The 19,172-nt window shown below is 35.3% G+C and overlaps 1 long non-coding RNA gene across 1 annotated transcript in view; it reads right to left on the reverse strand.

Annotated features, from left to right (window-relative positions):
• The window catches only part of LOC113459422 (uncharacterized), a 240,022-nt gene that overhangs the window by 163,634 nt on the left and 57,216 nt on the right, over positions 1-19,172 (reverse strand). The window lies entirely within an intron of this gene.

Genomic DNA, 19,172 nt, shown 5'->3' on the forward strand with positions numbered 1-19,172 from the left:
TGATTTGTAGTTTTCAGTGCTGGATGAAGACTAGATTTTTCTGTTCTTTCTCAGGTCTTTGAGTAATTATCCCAGAGGTGATCCAGTTTAAGTCAATCCAATTACCTGGGAGACAAAGCAGCTACAAACATCTATACATATAACAACACAACACAGCCACACATGGGTATTGGATTAATACTGTTTGTGAAGCCCAAGTAGACACAATACAAAAGGGTCAAAAGGAAAAACAAAAAAGAGAAAAATCCAAAAATAGTACTCTCTTCCTTTTATAAACCTGTACCTGCACTCACAAACTATATGGGTGTCAAAGGTAATTTTCACTTCAGATTTTCTGAACCTTGTATGCAAGCATATCCTTTCTTGTAGTGGGCAGGAAAACTGCATGTCTTTATGCAGGTAGTTTACATGCAATGTGAGATGACACCAATGAAATGTCACATGAGTTGATAATTCCTTACTGATCTGTGTTAAATGTCTTGATGAAGAGTTGTATGCAGGCAGATATACAGAAAACCAAAGGATCATTAATAGCTCAATTTTGCACATTTTTGGGGTTTTCCCACTCAGGCTTTGGTCAGGATTTGTCTGAACTTTAAAATTCTTCTCAGAAAAGAAATTACTGACTCTAAATTGTCCGGAAGAGGGGGTTGGGATGTGGTAGGGATTTTCATTGTTGCTTCTGAGTTGTACTTGTTCTTCTATAGGCCACTGAAGTGTTAAGCTGGTGCTTTCTGTCAGCTCTAAAACCATTTAGAAAGAAACTGTTTTACAAATAATATTCTGTCACCTAACAGCATTTAAAATTATTCTAAGGAATTCATGCATGATAAAACTATGGAAAATTAGCCTTCCCTGCCAAATCTTTGCAGTGCTTAGCTCTGCCACCTTTTGACATGAAGTGTGAAAATACAGAACATGAAATGCTTAGTTAAAAATGGATGTTGTCAATGTATAAGTAATTGACAACATCCTATGGGTTAATGACTGCTCATGCACATGTTACTCTTTTTGGAAGCTATCAGCAAAATACTAAAACAACTTTGAATGAAAATATGCATTGTGTGTTCTTTGACAGTATGTTACCAGCCATAAAGTATCAAGATCAATTCAATAAATCCAATCTGCAAGGACAATTTAGATTTTGATTAGACTGGAGACTAGGAGGTTAGGGAATTTTCAGTTTTAGGAAAAAATATGTAGCTGCTTTTCCTTTTGTCCATGCCTTCTTATCCCTTCAGTCTTGGGGGATTAGAAAAAAAAAGGAAAGAAAAGATACATTATGCATTATGTCAGTTTACACACGAGGATCAGTGAGCTAGAAAAAAAAACAAAAAAACAACCTCATACTATACCTCAGAGTTGTTCCCATTGTTCCCATTTGGATCCTAGAAGCTGGTCAGCTGCAAATGACTGTATAAAAGGTGGGAAGTAAGGTAAACACTCTGGCAAGTCCCTCTAGGGGCAGAAGTAACCACCTCTGGGCTCAGGACAAGAAATAATGAGAATTATTACTAGGGAATTAAAAGGCAATCTATGCCAATTTTATTTTTCTCCTGAATTATTTGTTTCTTATTCAGTGTCTATAAATGGAGAATAAGAAATAAAGCAACTCACAAGTATGGCATTTCTCTATTTTGATGAAAATTTAAGGCTTTTCTCAGTGTGCCGTAGAGTAACACATATGTCATTAAAGAATGTAATTCCTAAGGCAAATGACATGCTATAAAACATGCCATGAGAAAAAGTTACATCTTTGTGTAAATATTTGGAGATATTCTTCTGCTGGTATCTCACAATCCTCAGGCAAGACCCTGTCTCTCTGTGTTACAGAGTAATCAACATGAGGTGTAAGAGCTCCAGAATGGTCTGCCATATGATGTGGTGTCAACAATTCAATAAAAGAGAAGAGAAAGTGGCAAATCAGCTTATTTCTTGATGAAGAAGGACACCCCTTAATTCAAATTATTGTTTGGGATCTTTGTAGTATCAGCTACTATTTATTTAAAAGAAAAATTAAAACTGTGCCTATAAAGATGCTTCAGATTATAGTGTTCCTTATTTTGTTACAGAATGGACTTCCAGGGAAGCAATCAAATTTAGGGACAGAACCACATGCTAGGATCCTAGATATTATCTGTGGAATGAATGTCATTGATTCACTGCAGTCATAGGATTGCAATATTGGAAGGTAAAGTGGTTTTCAGTCACTTTACTTCCAGTGATGGAAAGAAGGCTTGCATACTTACCCATTGTTCCAGTAAGACATTAAAATACAGGAATTCAAAAATTCCATTGGGAAAAGAAAAAACACCCCTGTCACATGTATAAAATATGGCCTTTACTACTGAAGAACGTTTTCTCAATTTTCCAAGCACATATCCATCATCAGAGATGAAAGAACCAGTCCTGGTAATTATAGCTGCATGGGTTTTGGGGTTTTTTTTGCTTTTGTTTTTTTTTCAAACACCAGAAGAAGATAGTTCTTTTTACCTAAATTCCTCACACAATTGCACATTTCATTGCACGTTTCCTTCTCAGTTTCACACTCAGGTTCTCTGAAGTGTGGTAAACACCTGCAGCATTTTCCCCTAAATCTTAGCCATGAATAATGAGGAGAATTAGACCTAGTGCTCCTAAGAAATATCTGTGAAATATATGATCTCTTTATGTTGCCATATAGGTCAATCAAATCACTTCTCCTCACTTCTATGCAAGGAAATTTGTGTTTATGGTTAGAAATGCTAGTGCTGTACCAAAGACAAAAGTTAGAAATTACAGAGCATAGTGAATGCAAGGGCTATGTTTCAGATTCCATTAGTTTGGATAAAATGGTTATAGGAAAACTAAAAATAAATATTAACACAAAAATCTCAAACAAAATCCCAAGTTAAGCAAACAAAACCAGAATGTCAGGTCAGAATGTTCTTTATTTGGGGACAGAATTGTTTTGGCCTGGGTATGATTTCTTGTGTGAGAGTCCAGCATAAAGATGTTTCAAAAGGCATCTTCCATCATTCTACATTGGTGTAGAAGGATCTTTGAAATGTCTTCAGATAGCTGAGATGCTGAAAACAGATTATGTTAGAACAGCACTCTGCTCTGATTTCCAGAGACTTTGCACTGCTTTAAGCAATGTAAAAAAGGGTAAGTGCCAAAGGGTCTTTTAAGTCCCTCATACTCTGTCTTCTTTAAGTTTCTAACATACTTGTTTTTTGCAAATTCATTGTGGTATCTAAACCATGGAGCCTGTACTTTCTTCTTTTTTTCAATATATGCTGTGTGTAGACATTAAAGAAGTTGTAACATAAACTGTTTAATACTTCTTTAAATACTTACTTTAAATACTTCTAGCACAAAATAGACAACAGTCTAACCTCTTAAGAAGAAAATATAACTTAATAAAGAATGGTTAATATACACCTGTTAGATGTTTCAATAAGGCCATTTCCAGGTGATCAGAAATATTTTGCTTTGGAAGAATCATACAGAATCAAAATGTTACGAAAGCATCCATGGTCAATCAAAGCAACAGCAGAGGAAAGTAGGGAACACATCACAGAGACCCGGTTTGATGTGACCTTGGTGAGTAAGGCTAAACTGAGCAATGGGGTTGTCTAACAGTTACACATCTTGGAAGGAAAGATGCCTGAGCAACATCTTAAATCGTTAAATCAAGTCTCTTGATTTAAAGAGTATTCTGACATGTGAAGAGTGTTCTTCTTCGAGTGAGAGCAAAAGGGAGTGAACTTTTTTGTGACTTCTAACTGTCTTTTTATATCTGAGTGTTTAGAAATTATAACTGTATTTCCTTGAACTGCCCTGGAAACAAAAAGTAGTGTGTAGTTATAGAGTAGGTGCATAGTTGCAGTATGAGGACTGCACTTCAACATGACAGGCAATTCTCTTCCTTTTCCTACCCGGTTTGCCCAGGAAAGTAAATGTACTCACCTAAAATTCATTGTCAGGACAGTATGAATCATCAAGAGAATCTGTGAATGGGCTAAATAAAATCTCAAGTAATTTTACTTTTCCTATGGGATAGCCTAAAGATGAACAAAAGTCTGTTTAATCTTTCTTTTAGCAATAAGCATACTTAATGAAAGCTGTACTACTTTAGGATTCACATATTCTGACAGAGGGAATTATAAGAGAATGGAAGCAAATGCATAAATCTTATGTATAAATGTATAAGTGAAATTACTGAGTTACATCTCATTAGATAATTCAGATACCAAGTAAATAAAACTTATATTCACAGTAATTAGGTACTCCCTCTACAACTTCTGAACCAACTTCATTCTTGCTAAAACTAAGCTAAAGTCATGGTGTTAGCTTTCCCAGTGCAATAAAACACCCATCCTGACATTTCTTACTTGTCCCATGACTCACTAGCATAGGTTTAAATGGCAGTTCCATATTATCATAATTGGAAGTGATGGTTACTCCTACAAAGGCTATATTTTATTTCCTATAAAGGAAAAAAAATTGCAAACCAGACTTAAGAGTAACATTCTAGAATATTGTTTCCAATATCCTGATTGACTTGCTCTCCATAGCAAGCACATAATTACCCCAGTAAATGACATAAGGACGTACACCACCATTTTAAAAATAATAACACCAATATTGGGAAACTTTAGTCTACATAACAATAGGACTTTCTGTGTAATTCCTGTAATTTCAAGCTACCTATTTCTAAAGCTTTTATTAAGTTCTATTCTTCTTTTGTTTTTACATGGCACACCTGGACTTATAGGAAAAGATTTAAAAGATAAAATAAAAAGAAGTTTAAAAGTGCTCTAAAATTTGTCCTCTCTATGCAAAAGGCACTCTTGTAGAAAATCATCTTGAATTTCATAAACTTCTATTTCTGTTAAACTTTGTTGACATTTTACCAGACTTCAGATCTTTGGAATTCAGGAAATGGCTGTAAAAACCCCACAGTAATAATAAAAATACACTGGCAATATGTTAATTCAGTTTTTTTAATGTGTGATGTTTACTATTACAAATTGCACTAAACTCAGTGGAACTGTTGATATAACAAAATGAAGTCAGCTATGCAGACAGTGATTTAGAATTTGGAAGTAGATACACTGAGATTTTGAGAATATTTCTATGACACAGTGACCAGCATGTTGGGAGCTGCACCATGCATTCTTTTTTTTATCTTAGATATCTATCATTTGAAAATCACCTGAACCATAAGCACCTTCCTTAACAATGACTTTATCATAATTTCTGAGTCAGGGACTTCAAGGAACTTTTGTCTGTTCAGTTCTTAATGACTCTGAAAGTTCTCCTGAAGGAAGAACAGGTATCTTTATAAAAATGAGACTTTTTTCTGGTCCATCGCAGATTCCATTCTAATATATATAGATTAGAGACTCATGTTGTATAATGAAAATTTGAACTGAACCTCTAATCTCCTTATTGTATAGATCATATTTTTTTCAGGAGTGGCTAATTTGTTTAACTACCTAAAACACAGATGGATAGGTACAATTTAAATTCCACCCAGCCATTTTCTGTTTTTAGCCAGGACTCCCACTGATACCTGAATACCAAAGATTTTTTTAACCATCTAATTTTTTGAACATCTGCTTTTCCAAGTGAAAAATCAAAACAAAACAAAGCAAAATACATATTTTTTGAAATGTGTTAATTTCTGGAAAACTGTAGGTTTCAAATGTAGTGTTATCCTAAAAGTGGTGGGATCAAAAAACTGCAATATGCTCAGAAGCACTCTAAAACCATTATGCCTAGAAGAGGCCAGAGAATCAGAAGGTTTATATGACTACTATTTATTTCAATATCCCTGCCATAAGTATCTGTTTTTGCACCAAAAATGCTAAGAATTGATGAAACTCCTGACAGAAGGAAAGTACTCAGAAACAGAGAAAAAAACTGTTACAGCCCTGCTATTCCCTGTGACCGAATCTGCAGTTTGGTGTTTAGGCACAAGATTGTAAAACAACATTAGCAACTGTTAGAAAACAGGGGCTGGGGCAATAAACAGCATTTACAAGTATTATGTGCTCAGTAAAATTTCCCAGTATAAATAGTATTTCAGTCCTCTTGGGCCTATTTCATGGAATTTGAGTTGATTACATAGTCTTTATGGGTCTCATAGAGGCTATCAAAGAAATGTTTGAAAACCAAATTTTTGAATTAAACAGCAAAGGTAGGCTTATAGTATTTACATTATAGCATATTTTATTTATTAATCAAGTACTTTTTCAGGTTTATCTAACAGTTATAAAAAAAACTAAAGCATGTTTTTTATTGATAATTTTAATAGAATGGATACTTTATTTATGATACAAAAATATTCCCCTAAATGAAACTAGGTTTTTCTGAACAAATACATAGATGAATACTTTTCAAATAATAAGTATTTCAGTTTTCAAAGAAAAGAGCTAGTGAATATGTTTTAAAGTAGGTGCTTTCAAACCATTGTGGTTAAACAACTTTTCTTAAATCAAGCATGAATGTGATTGAACCATTACATTCAACCTCTTACAAATACTTTTATAACGCATTTCTACTGCCTATGTATTTGAAAAGCTTTCACAATAATATACAATGATATGACAGTTTCCAGGTAAATGGATTACTGAGAAAAAATAACCATTCTGAAAAAACAGAATGTTTCTATCTGTGCATCTGGAATAATAGTAACATTGGAATGAGTATTTTTTCAGTTTAATTTTTACAGCTTTTAAATAGAGCTATGTTAGTAATTCTGAACAAATTTAGAATCTCAGGATGGCTTGACAGGTGTTTCAGGTTAAGTCTCTCTTGTAGGTCAAGTTTCCAATTGACAAAATCAATGACTTTGAGAGTATCTACATGGCTGAACAGTTTGCAGGTTTGCCATCCACCCTTGTGTAGTCAGGTTTAAGATGAGAGATCATCTGGAAATTGTAAAGGAAGGCTTTTTGCATTCAGAAAATAATTCTTGAAGCTAAAGGAGAAAAATATTCTTTTTCTTGGCCTTAATGTTTCTAAACACAATACTTAGTAACAAATTCAGCAGACTTGTGCTTCAGGCAAATACTTTAATAGTACTTTTGAACTCCTTTAGTCTTAAAACTGAAGTATATTAAACCTAATGGAATATATAAATACTTATGGCTATTGTAGTTCCCTGATATTAATAATTTATAGCTTAAAATACAAATCATGAATGAAACTGTTAATTATTTATTAACAGTAGTCTGCTAATGAGAGGGTAATGACAATGTTCAAAACAAGACAGTGTGTCTCTTAATAATCTGGAAAAATATAGAAATCACACTGATAGCTATTTCCGCTACAGAGAGTAAAATTTTGTTTCATTACAATGTAAGCAGAAAATTGAGATGCTCTTTCTTAATTCTTAACACTTACATTTTTCCCTGTTGATGACTGACAGAAGATAAAAACAAGCTTCAGTTTAGAGAACTGCAGATTACTTTTTTCCTCCTGTCCGGTCCTAATACAGTTGTAATTTATACTGATGCAGACTTTATTTTTCTAGTAATTATGACTTGAGTTAACATTTTGCAAGAGCGTCTGCCAAAATCTTTTGACTTTGATGCTGATTGGTGTAAAATGTGGAATTTACAAACCATTGAGAAATCATTCGATGCCATGCCCTGCAATTAAGAAGAAGTCAAGCAATAATAAAATCCAATTAACTGTATGCCTCCATTTAAAATTTTCAAGCTATAGTCAGAAAAAAGAATATAAAGTCAAGGGCAATAGTTTAGCAGGGCTGAGCTTGGGAACACTTAGGGGAATAAGAAAGCCTATGCATAAGAAGTCCCTCTTTCTCTGTCTCCATATAATTTCTTATCTTCTGTAGCCATTTAAATTAAGATGTTAATAAATTTGCTCATAGATTTAATACTCAGTGACAATTATGGGTCATAAACTGAAATGAAATTCAATGCAATGGATTTGTAACTTGTAAAAAAACCCCCAACTTTGTTGCCTAGTCAACCAGACTAGATTTTTTTTTTAAATTTTTTTAGTGTTTTATTTTTTTCCTCCCTGAAGGGAAAGATTGCAGTTTAGAAAAAGATTTAAACTTTAGCCCCCACATATTAAGCGGAATTAATGATCTATTTGCTTAGACACCATATATTACTTCTAGTTTATCCATCCACTGGGTAAACGATAGGCACTACTTGGTCACAATGATAGATTTGAATGCAGGCTGGGACATCAATCAGTGCTGGCAACTGATTAGTTGTTTGTGTCTTTGACAAGCTCTTCCATCTCACTGAATGAAAGCTTGCTGATTGCTCTCACTTCTCTCCACATTCATTGCCCTCCACTGCCACTATATTATATGGTTAATGCTGATGGTGGAAATACTCCTTGACAGCTAACACTGAATATCTTCCATTCCCTTATCATTACATATACGCTATTCTGTGTTCCTTTGAGGACTAGAATTTCTAAGTGAGGTCATCCATGCCATTAGATATAGAGAGGGCTGGCACAGTAAGGCTGGGACCTGCTGATGAGAGAGATTTTGTGTATCAGGAAAGGAAAAAAAAAAAAGAGGTTGCATAATAGCATTATATGTGCCTGACTGTTCACAATTTAAGAACTGGTTATTGAATATGAGCAAATTATGAGTAAGAAGAAAATTCGTAAGAATGGAAACAGCTGGAAGGCTCTGCTCTGCAGCAGGGTAGCTGCACGCCATGTTAAAGACACAATTAGAAATTCAGTCTCCTTCTGAATTTCTCAGTGGCCAATGGCAAAAAGCTGGAATCTTGCCTGAGACTTTTGAAAACTGTTCAGGAGACCCAGCTGATCCCTACCAACAAATAGTATTTAAAAAGTTTCAATCTTTGATGGTAATAGACTAGATTTATAAGATAACTTCAGCATCACTGCATTATCATCATATTTGCTTTTCTGCAACAGATGGAGAGAATACATTAGCTGATGTATTTGAGGAAGTACAGAAGATATGAATGTTGACTTTCATGACATCCAGCATTGTCTGGCATATGTTTGACATGTGTGATTAAGCATCAGGAGGACTGGGACAGCAATAAAGATGATCAGTGATGCTTTAATCGATTTTAAAATGCATACTGAGGACAGGACAACAGCAACGTGCTTTGAAGAGTCTTTTTGTGCTTCTAATAAGAGATTCAAAGTGAATATTTACACCTGCTTTCAACAATAACAAATTTTTTGATGAAAGATAAGTGGGAATTTTCAGTTGTGTCAGGGTTTTTTGTTTTGTTGTTTTGTTTGTTTTGGTGTTTGCTAATATTATTATTATTGCTCTTGCTATTATTGTTGTTATTATTATTATTATTATTATTATTATTATTATTATTATTATTATTATTATTATTATATATTCTTAATATAATATTTCTAAATATGAATCAGGTACAAAAAAGTGAATACTGTTTTACATATGAAAACCCAGATGATATTGATGGATGTATAATGAAAAAGAAAAACAGGTGTTATTATACCTGGTAGAGTATCTATGTAAAGCCAATTGTAAAAAAAAAGCAATGAAGTTTACAGTATCTCTAAGCTGCACATGTCAATTCTCTGGAGGCAAATAATATTTCATTTGTCAAAGGGGAAACCTGAAGGGGGAAATGAAGAGAGGATCACTCCATACATCTAAAATCATGCAAATAAATGCATGAAATTTCAGTATTACTAAGTAATAATTTAATGCAAGATAACTATCAGATCTGTATTCCTGCTTTCATTGGGGAATAGATACACATGGAAAACATATCTGTGATTAATGGTTTTCCTTATTCCAGGCACACATTGAAAATCAAGCCTAAGCTTCTGGTCACTTTTGCAGTGAGTGACCCCACCATGACCCCACCTCCTGCTTTGGCGTTCCTCGCTTATATTCTGGTTGCCCTACTAGGTATGCTAGAAAGGATGGTCTCTGCAAAGGGAAAACTATTTGGTGGTGATTTCTGATTTGCCATGGTTCTTTTTGATATATTACATCATTGAAGGCTTTATAGCCCTTCAGAGTAGATTTTCTAGTTTACAGATGAATTCATACAGACATTCAGAGTGATGAGATGGTTGGACAGAGTAATTTTCTCTGGTTTGTGCAAGCTGTGACAGAGGATCAGGAAAATAAACAGTATGACCGCAAGAGCTTTGGAATATCAGATACCATTTGGTAAAGAAACAAAACAATAGAGACTGACAAGATCAGTACTGCAGCCAAGTGAGTTATGGTTCAAAAAACATCAGCTCTTGTCCTGTATCCATTAAATGAGCACTGATAACAGCCCATACCATTCATACTTGTTGTGCTTTCTTACTCAGCTGCAGTCAAGGAATTCAAACATTGTGCATTACTCCTAGTTTGTAGATTTATCTTTAAAGAAATCATAGGAATGTTTTTATACCAGACATTATTTTCCACATTGTATATTTCAGTTATCCATTAATGATTCTAGTTATGGGGAAAGGCCATGAAATCCTTTGCATCTCGCATCTTGAATTGCAACATGGACCTCTAGTTGCTACTGCTCCTATGTGTTTTGCACACTTCTTATGGACACTTGAATCCATTCAAGCTCAGGTTTCAGATTTTCAATCATTCTAAGACTTCAATGTCATGCTAAATACTACTTCCTATATTTCACTAAATTGCACTGCACATACCATCTTGAACATGGGTGTTTAAGACTTATTATTCCAACTGTGGTGCAAAATGGACATGATGTTACAGAAGGAAAGGCTCAGCACAGACCCCAAGGAATCTGTATTCTAAATTACAGGGCTGTCACAGTATACTTAGAGTCATAGAACCAAAGAAATGTTGAGATTGGAGAAATCTCTAAGATCACAGAGTCCAAACATTAACTTAACACTGCTATGTTCACCACAAAACCATGTCCCCAGCAACCTTTTGAACACTTCCAGGGATGGTTATTTTACCACTTCCCTGAGTAGCCTGTTTCACTTTCTGATCACCTTTTCAGTGAAGAATTTTCTCCTAGTATATACCCCATATATTAGGTTTCCTCTCTCCTGTCATCTCCTATATGGGAGAAAAGACCAACCCTCCTTCACCCCTCAGCCTCCCTTTCTCCAGGCTAATCACCTCCAGCTCTCTCAGCTGCTCCCTGCAGGACTTGTGCTCCAGACCTTTCACCAGCTCTGTCACCCTTCTCTACTCCAGTGCCTCAATGACCTTCTTGCAGTGAGAGGCCCAGAACTGGACCCAGCACTCAAGGTGTGGCCTCACCAGTGCTGTGTACAGGGGGTCAATCCCTGCCCTGCTCCTGCTGCCACACCATTGCTGGCACAGGCCAGGATGCCATTGGCCTTCTTGGCCACCTGGGCACTGCTGGCTCATGCTCAGCTGCTGTCACCAGCACCCCCAGGGCCTTTTCCTGGGGCAGCTTTGCAGCCACTCTGCCCCAGTCTGTGGCACTGCCTGGGCTTGCTGTGACCCAAGGCAGATTTGGCCCTTGGCCTTGTTGTACCTCATCTCATTTGCCTCAGCCCATCAAAACAGTCTGTCCAGATCCCTCTGAAAATTTTACTGCCCTCCAGGAACACTCCAATCAACACTCCAATTTAACTCAGTGTCGTCTGCAAAATTACTGCAAGCTCACATTTTCATAAATAATTGCTCTTGCAATTTTGCATTTTGAGTTAAAACCCCCCAAATTTATCTTTTTCAGTAAGAATTTTTTTAAGAAGTTTTTTGCCTGAAGCAATAACAATTATGCAAACGGTCAGACTATCTATGTTTTTACGCACTTCTTTAAAATGTCAAAGACGCATTTATGTCTGTCTAGAATGTAATTGTGTCTATGAAATAAAGTAATTACTGGAGCTATGTTTCAGCTCAATGTGTTTAATTTTAATTTTATTTATAGACTATTGTTTGCAGATTAATAATAACATTGCCTATGTATACATATCTGAGTAAGGAAACAGTACTACATCCTCTTTATTTCCAACTTTGTTTTAATTCTCTTTTATTTAATGGGAAATTATGACCTTGAATTTAGATTTCCTGTTGGATTAAGCTGTAACAATGTTAATGATACTTACCAGCTCTTTTAAAGCTGACTAAGATTTCGAAAATATTAGAATAAAGGACAGAAAACCTTTATTCCCTTCAGCATCACCTCATGGGCCCACTATTTAGTAGAGGTATTTATTAACCTGATTTTGTGGAGCGTTCAGTGTTGCTATATTACCAAGCTTCTTTGGTATCATACTTCACACAATTGACTTAAAACTCAACTCTTCTTATGGAACATTGCAGATCATTAAGTATTGGAAAAAATACATTTAGAATGGATCTTTTCCAAGAAGTGATCTGCCTTTTATTGCTTTTATACTCTGTGCAGAATACTCAGAAAATTTCTTATTTTTTTAAAAAATGAACAATAATATACAGTTCCTGCTGGAAGAGGAATGCAAACATTTTAAAGATTTAATACAAAGGAACATGTAACTTTGGAGTGCAAATATACCTTTCATTAGCTAGTTATCAAATTAGTGTTTTGTTTTTAGCTTGGAGTCTAAAAAGAAGCATAGAGAATGTATTTTTTTCACTTATGTATAAAACAAAAATGCTTGAGAATTATGTTGAGTCTGTATTTTCACCTTGTGTTTCTGTTTACTCTCAATCACTAAAAATAGAATGGAGATAAAAAAATATATGTATATATAAATATATCTTCTCTACAGCACAAAAACAACATCCATAGCTTAGGTCAAAAATGTTCAATGACAATTTTCTTTAAAAGAAGCAGTACACTGCAACTATATAGCATTTGACAAGGTAACGACAAATTACTTTCAGTTTGGGAAAACTGGTGAAGATGCAGATTTGGAAACTGAAACATGTTTTAATAGTTTCTCTCTTAGTTTATGCTTTGACTGGAACAGGTTTTGAACCCCTCACAGAGACAGGCCCTTTAAAATGCTTATTACTGTTGTAGAGACACAAGCATTGAAAAGCACTGAACCAGATCTTCTTCCTGTAAAGGCTACTGGCAGTGCTGTCCCTGAGTTCACTGAAAGTAACTTTATCCATCATGAAGAGTCATATATGCCAATGAACACTGAAACTGGGTTGGAACACAAGTTATTTGGGAAATTTTTTAAAGAGCTGCAGCAGCTGAAATTTCCTGTATTCTAATTTACAACTGAAATGAGTGTGTCAGATAGGTCATGCCAGATTGCAGCTTAGCCAGCAGCACTGTTACAAGTTTTATACAGTAGATTTGAGCTATTTTGTTTATTAATTACACATCCCTTCTTTTAATGTTTCCATTACCAAAATAAACACAGTATTAAAATGCTTTCTAAAAGTTAACCAACTTTGCCATGAGCTACAGAAAAAGGCCAGTAGAAGTTTACTTTCCCATAGTGTAATCAGTAAGTTATTTCACATAATACATGTGAAAATCCAATGGAAATTTGCCCCTGTGTGTTTATTCAGGACACCAGCTTTACTATATCACCTCCACTCTCTAATGTAAATCAACCAGGTGGGATCACAGAAACTCTATTTATTGGCTTAGATCTTCAGCTAGATTCTGGAATATTTATTATAAGGAAATGTCCCAATTTCAATGGAATTAACTCTCTGAGTACAGTTTATTTTGATAAGGTATCTCATTCTAGTAGTACCTTGTGTCATTTTCCTCAATGGGAACAAATCACAGAGAACTACAGTACTCATCTCCTCCTCCTTCAAACACAAAGATACTTCATTTGCCATTGGTATGAGACATATTTTCAAACACATTGCAGTACCCAAGCTTATATTTTTCTAAATCCTCCTGCTTGTCATATATCCAGCTGTGCTGATGTCAGCTTCAGAATTTTCAGAAGCTGTCCATAAGAAAAAGATTATGTTTCAGAAACATCTTTATATGCAAAGTAACTGCAGTGTATAAAGAAAAACAAAATAAGTGTCTATATTGCCCTTGTCTGTCTCCTCTGTGCTGCATATATATTTCAGACTTTTATCCTGTATCATTTAGCACATTAAAATTTATTATATTGTTAACAGAGGAAAAAAAGGTAATTTTTTTTTTAAGTGGGCAAAGAATCTACTATTCTTCAAAAATATTTTCACTGGAAATTTTTTCTCTTATAAAGACACCATAATCTAAATGTAATGATAAAAACTTTTAAAATGGTAGATAATTATAAAGGAGAATGTGGGAAATGAAAAATTATTAGCAAAAAAATACATTCTTAAGGGCACATTCTTGTGATTTTGAAAATTTTCATGCATTTTTAGTCCTTTCGTATCCTTAATTTATGGAAGGACAGATGAGAGATGTCATTTGATGGGGGCATCTGAGGGATTGTAAGAGATGGTATGGTTAAACATGTTTATATGGTATGGATAATAGTTTTATAAGCAGCACACCAATTACCATACAGAAGATCAGCATGAGAAAAATCAGGAAAAATAAAAAATACTGTAATGAAAACTGATTTTATTTGTCTAGCAGGAAAAAAAAAAAAGAGATAAATGGAAAGGCAAGGCAGGTCCAAGAAATCACAGAGGGTTGTGATATGCCTTGGAAAAATGAGCAAGACACAAAACAATGAGTATGTTCAATGAACAGTCCAGAAAAAGTCATCCAAGTCACACAGATAAAATCATGGATTTTTTTCTCCTCTTTTAATAGCATGGAAGATATTTAGCCATGGTCATTCAGTGTTGAAAGGAGATCAAACGCTAATAAAATATTTGACAAATTTCACAGGGCATCTTTCTTGTTATTGTTGAAGGCAATCTTTTCTCCGTGGTCTGGGTCAGAGGCATGGCTAGCTCCTACCACTGTTAAGGGCAGAGCCTGCTGATACCTAAGCTCAAGGTCAGGTTTCTATGAAGATTAGCCATATGCAAATCACCTAATCAAAATTGCACAGGGAGCACACCTGAAACTGACAGCAATTAATACTGCTTCAAAGAAGGCTACAAAATTCAAAGGAAGTTAGAGGGAGAGATGGAATTAACAGGGTATAGAAGTCTGTGACTTCTGCTGACTCAAAAGCTTCTGTGTGCATCTAAATGTTACCTAATAAAAAAGGTAAAGCAGGCTAATCCACTTCCTGACAAAGCTGTACTCTATGTAATGACGGCTTTTGGAACTCTTGTGTTGTTGTTTTAGAATAGGCAAAGTGCAGAAGTTTGATATTAGAGTTTAAATAATTGCATTCTTTGAGAAAAAAAATTGGATTGGGAATGAGTAATTTAACTGAATTTTACAAATGTGACAGCTGTTTTCATTCATGCTTCTATAAAGAGGTCAGTGTGACTCTAGAGTTATTGTCTCTTAATAAGATGTAAATTGTAAACCTCAGGCTGAGCAGGTTAAGATGAATCCAACTTAATATATAATGATATTCTATAATGAATAGAAAAGGTGACATAACTCCCTGATAAAACTAGCAGTACACATGACCAGATATCTCTCAAGGTACAAATTCTGTATTCATTGCATAGCTGCAGGCTCACTCTGTATTCTGGAGCCATTAAATTGCTGAAAATGCTTTTTCTCTTGCCATGCTCCAATAGGAAGATAATGCTGCTTCTAATCATGGATTCACAAAGTAATGGGTCACAAGGAACCTCCAGAGATCACCTGACCTAACTCTTTGTTCATAGCAGGTCTAATCAGAGACAGAGCCTCCAGACCTTTGGGGTTCTGAGTCATGAATACTTCAAGTGATATATGTCTTAGAGTGTCTCTGAGTACTAGTTCTCTTATTTGATTGATCATGGTGAAAAGTGCTTTCCGTACAGAACACTGGAATTTATCAGAATGTCTCAGACTTCTCATTGTCTTTTGTTTAGTAGACTTGTGCAGTTTTATTTGGAGTCAGGCTTCATCTTCTCTGGGTTCTCCAACTAGGTAGTAACAGACACTTACCAAGTATCCCAGAATCCATATTTTCTGCAAGGGGAACCAGCCAAGCTCCCTCAGACTTTATGTCTTTGGATCCTGAGGGCATTAACAGACCTTACTGGCCCTGGACAGCTTCATCTGGGGCCCTTGGGATCCCTATCCAAGTGCCCATGTGTATACCAGAATGATTGCCTCACCTTTATCACCTCTCAAATATGTATTCATCTTTCTTCAGTCTTTCTTGAAGTTTCCCAAGACTGCTGATAGAGTATACCTAAGATCTAGAAGAGGTGAAAGTCAATGTAATAGTGGGAAAAATAGAGACAACAATCTCTTACCACTTTCACCTTTGCTGAGAACACACTGTTGGATTGTCTTGGTTTTTGATATAATTTTCTCCTTGTCGTCACTTGACATTTATTTAGATACTGCCGGTAATCAAACATATATTGAGACAATGGGAAAGGGTGAGGCAACTATGTAAAAACATTGCTTATCCAAACCTGTGACTAAAGGCTTCTATTTTCCAGTTCCAGTTGGTTTTACTCCTGCTGCTAGCTACTGATGTGAAACTAATTTACAAAATAGCAGCTGAAATGCACTACAGAGGAAGATCTTTGTGTCTGTTGAAAACCCTCTTCTGTGACAAGAAGTGGAATTGAAATTTATCACACCATAGCTAGTACCAGTGTTGAGTATTTATGATAGGCTGATGATAATTTGGACACTACAACTATGTCTGATCATTCACGTTCCTTAGAAAACTGTGTGCTTGCCAGCATGCAGAAAATCAATTTTGCTGTCCATTGATTTCAGTCCTGTCACTTCAAACAAAGTCAATATAGAGGACTTGGAAGGAATTATATAAATAGAAAAAAAAGGCAGAAAATAATTTTTCTTTTAGAAAATTATTAGCTTACAATTATTTCTTGTGCAGGCTGAGGAGTAAATATGCAGTAACAAATGGGAGACATTCATATAAATTACAGGACAACAATCAGTTCCTCATACCGTTGAAGAAGTTGGACCAGTGCAATCACAACCCCACTAAAAAAGCTGCACATTTTTGTTGTTTTATGCATCAGACAACTCCACCTGAGCTATTATTTATGTGTAGCTTTGTTAGGCAGTTACACAGCTCTGCGTCAGCAAACAGGCATTAATGTGACTGCTCTGGGGCTCCTAGAACCATCATGCTGCTGAGATCCTCAGGCCTCCGACAGCCAGTGCACTCAGGGGCACCTGCTGTGTTTCTGACAGGACACTGCTATAAACAGGCTGAGCCTTATGTTATTAGGGCATTGCTTCATGTAACAAGATTTAAAAGTCTCTCTGTATGTATAGATACAAGTACATATATCTGCATCTAGATATCTTTGTGTTCTTTCTTTCTTTTCCCAATATGTATCTCAATAAAGCAGCGTTATTGATGGAGTAACTGGGGCATGATAGGGTGGGAGTGGGTGCTGGTGAAGCAGTAACAATCTAAACCCCTTTATTAGCTGGTACTTGAAACTTCATTTTTTCCTTTATTTTTTTTCTCTTGTTTGTCAAAAATAAGCCAGAGAATATATGTGTAAATGTACAGTTGCTCTCTCAAAATCAGCTCAAGCTTCTGCTTAAGATAAAATTCAGATGGATCAAAATTTGCAATAGGAGTATTTACATTTTCAGATAGTGAGTTTAAGAGCATTTAGATAATATTGACTTTCAATGGTGTGCATGCTGGAACATTTATCTTTTACAAATGCAAGAGGAAATGTGTCAGTATATTGGAAGCTGTTCTTCTAGGGTTACAAGCATCAACACAGGAACCATTTGTGAAACATCTATCTTCTTATGGAGATAGAAAGGGATTGACTAGTAACTAGACAGCAGAAGAGGAGATGGAGGATTAGGGTCCAGTTTTAAAGTTCTGTTCTATTTTCTTTGTCCTTTTCCTGCTCTGTCCCATTAAAGTCTGATATAAGTACATAGAGAAACCAGCAGTTGCTGTGAGACTTTTAAAAATAAACTACCCCATGTCTCCCTGCCTTCTATAGATGTCAAGTGGAGTGAAACAGATGTATGCTGATGTGCAATGTAACCTTTGCTTTTGTAACGCCTTTCTTAGTTACTTTTGTCTCTTTAATTTTTAATTTTCTCTGGAAAAAAAATCCTACTGGGAATATCAGTGCAAGATGGGTAAAGGCTGCTTTCATAGCTACTGTTTAGGTGTCTTCTGCTTAGATGAACTATCATGATTTGTGCTTTTCTGTTCATTTCTTTTGTTAGAGCACCAGACCTAAAAGCACAAAATAATCCCTTCAACTCCCTTTCCTGCCTCACCATTTAATTCTATATTTGTAAATAAGACTCAGGAAGTGTGATACAATTTGGGAAAATAGCTCCATCTCTGAATGTTGCTCCCTATTGACAGGAGACATAAAAAGAGTATCACAAGATTAGGAACTCAGTAAGTTTATCCAGCGGGCTGCTGTGCTCTCTCTTTTAAAAATGAAGCAATATTGAGAACCATTGTGGTAAAAAAAAAAAAAAAAAAAAAAAAAAAAAAAAAAAAAAAGAAAAGGAACAAAATGAAACAGGAAGATTCTTTCTGCTCTGAAAAGAATTCACTCAGAAAATTTCACCTGGGGAATAGGAAGCTAAGACAAAGCTTTTCTTTAATAGTTTTAGCTTAAGGAGAGGAGGAGACGTTTCTATATCCAACAGGAAAAATGTAGGACAATATAATAAGAAGATATCTATAATTAGCTCCTTGCTTCTGAAAGATCATAGATAAAAGTGTAGTTATTTATGCATTTTCAGTGCCCTGGAGGCCTCATTCTACTGTAATTCAGTATATTACATTGTGTGTAAGGGAAGGCAGGTGGGAGTAATAAAGCAGGGAAGGCTCTGTGGGAACACAGAACCTCTTGTCAAACAGATAGATACTCAAGAAGATCCTAAGATCACAGTTTTCATAGATTTGCAAAGTTTGCCTTTTTCTTCCCTGACAAAAGAGAAAGACATAAAAATTGTGTAAGATAATACCTCTTACTTGGAAAACCTTTCCATGATTTTCTGTATAGACACACTCTAGAAGACAGTACCTTTTCTTCTTTCTCCTTCCCACAGGAAGGTAAATATTAAAAAAAATTAAATTTAGGAATTTTTGAAAGAAGAACTTATTTTTTTTTCATTTAATCTGTGATTTTATGTCATTTTTATAAATTCCTATGTTTTTCAAGCAAGGATCCCAAAATGAAGGTACCTACATAT

Source organism: Zonotrichia albicollis, chromosome Z (genome assembly GCF_047830755.1).
Source record: "Zonotrichia albicollis isolate bZonAlb1 chromosome Z, bZonAlb1.hap1, whole genome shotgun sequence".
Classification (NCBI taxonomy): Eukaryota; Metazoa; Chordata; class Aves; order Passeriformes; family Passerellidae; genus Zonotrichia; species Zonotrichia albicollis.